This window comes from Mustela nigripes, chromosome 4 (assembly GCF_022355385.1).
Source record: "Mustela nigripes isolate SB6536 chromosome 4, MUSNIG.SB6536, whole genome shotgun sequence".
NCBI classification, from domain to species: Eukaryota; Metazoa; Chordata; class Mammalia; order Carnivora; family Mustelidae; genus Mustela; species Mustela nigripes.
In genome coordinates this window covers 68,986,251-68,988,759 of record NC_081560.1, presented here as the reverse complement: position 1 = coordinate 68,988,759, position 2,509 = coordinate 68,986,251, and positions in this window count along the sequence as shown.

Sequence of the window (2,509 nt, the reverse complement as noted above, 5' to 3'; positions counted from 1 at the left end):
TTCAACATTTTGAGGAACCTCCATGCTGTTTTCCAGAGAGGTTGCACCAGCTTGCATTCCCACCAACAGTGTAGGAGGGTTCCCCTTTCGCCGCATCCTCGCCAGCATCTGTCATTTCCTGACTTGTTAATTTTAGCCATTCTGACTGGTGTGAGGTGATATCTCATTGTGGTTTTGATTTATATTTCCCTGATGCCGAGTGATGTGGAGCACTTTTTCATGTGTCTGTTGGCTATCTGGATGTCTTCTTTGCAGAAATGTCTGTTCATGTCTTCTGCCCATTTCTTGATTGGATTATTTGTTCTTTGGGTGTTGAGTTTGCTAAGTTCTTTATCCATTTTGGACACTAGCCCTTTATCTGATACGTTGTTTGCAAATATCTTCTCCCATTCTGGCCATTGTCTTTTGATTTTGTTAACTGTTTCCTTTGCTGTGCAAAAGCTTTTGATCTTGATGAAATCCCAATATTTCATTTTTGCCCTTGCTTCCCTTGCCTTTGGCGATGTTCCTAGGAAGATGTTGCTGCAGCTGAGGTTGAAGAGGTTGCTGCCTGTGTTCTCCTCAAGGATTTTGATGGATTCCTTTCGCACATTGAGGTCCTTCATCCATTTTGAGTTTTGAGTCTATTTTTGTGTGTGGTGTAAGGAAATGGCCCAATTTCATTTTTATGCATGTGGTGTCCAATTTTCCCAACACCATTTATTGAAGAGGCTGTCTTTTTTCCATTGGACATTCTTTCCTGCTTTGTTGAGGTTAGTTGACCATAGAGTTGAGGGTCTATTTCTGGGCTCTCTATTCTGTTCCATTGATCTATGTGTCTGTTTTTGTGCCAGTGCCATGCTGTCTTGATGATGACAGCTTTGTAATAGAGCTTGAAGTCTGGAATTGTGATGCCACCAACTTTGGGTTTCTTTTTCAATATTCCTTTGGCTATTCGAGGTCTTTTCTGGTTCCATATAAATTTTAGGTTTATTTGTTCCATTTCTTTGAAAAAAAAAAAAAAGGATGGTATTTTGAGAGGAATTGCATTAAATGTGTAGACTGCTTTAGGTAACATAGACATTTTCACAATATTTGTTCTTCCAATCCAGGAGCATGGAACATTTTTCCATTTCTTTGTGTCTTCCTCAATTTCTTTCATGAGTACTTTATAGTTTTATGAGTATAGATTCTTAGCCTCTTTGGTTAGATTTATTCCTAGGTATCTTATAGTTTTGGGTGCAATTGTAAATGGGATTGACTCCTTGATTTCTCTTTCTTCTGTCTTGTTGTTGGTGTAGAGAAATGACACTGATTTCTGTGCATTGATTTTTATATCCTGACACTTTACTGAATTCCTGTACAAGTTCTAGCAGTTTTGGAGTGGAGTCTTTTGGGTTTTCCACATATAGTATCATATCATCTGCAAAGAGTGATAATTTGACTTCTTCTTTGCTGATTTGGATGCCTTTAATTTCCTTTTGTTGTCTGATTGCTGAGGCTATCCTATGTATTTCTTACACCAAAATTTTTGAAATGTTCTTTTCCCTTAGTAAATTATTCTATTATATAGCTCATTTTAATGTTTTAGTCAATCACATTTAAACCTCTAAGTTTCTCTGTTGGTCTGCCAGACTGCAATAATGATTATTGTATTGTTCTGCTTCACCTCTTTATTCCTTCATTCTCTGCATTGTTTTTGGCTTTTGACTTATTTCTCTAACTTGAATTTCTTTTCCAGTTTTATTGAAAAATAATTGACATACATCACTGTGTAAGTTTAAGGTGTATGCAGCATGATGGTTTGATTCACATTTATTGTGAAATTATTACCACTATAGATTCAACTAACATCCATCTTCTCATATAGACATAATAAAATGAAAAGTTGGGGAGACTGGGTAACCGGGTGATAGACATTAAGGAGGCATTTGATATAATGAGCAATTGGTATTATTTAAGACTGATGAGGGGCGCCTGGGTGGCTCAGTGGTTTAAAGCCTCTGCCTTCAGCTCAGGTCATGATCCCAGAGTTCTGGGATTGAGCCCTGCATTGGGCTCTCTACTCAGCAGGGAGCCTGCTTCCTCCTCTCTCTCTCTGCCTGCTTCTCTGCCTATGTGTGATCTCTGTCTGTCAAATAAGTAAATAAAATCTTTAAAAAAAAGTATTAAAAAAAAAGACTGATGAATCACTGACTTCTATCTCTGAAACCAATAATACATTATATGTTAACTAATTGAATTTAACTTTAAACAATTCTCAAACAAAAAAGTAAAATGATTCTTTCCATAGTTTGGCTATTGTGGACATTGCTGCTATAAACATTCGGGTGCATGTGTCCCTTTGGATCACTACATTTGTATCTTTAGGGTAAATACCCAATAGTGCAATTGCTGGGTCATAGGGCAGTTCTATTTTCAACATTTTGAGGAACCTCCATGCTGTTTTCCAGAGTGGCTGCACCAGCTTGCATTCCCACCAACAGTGTAGGAGGGTTCCCCGGGGGGAGGGGGTTTGGGAGAAGGGGGT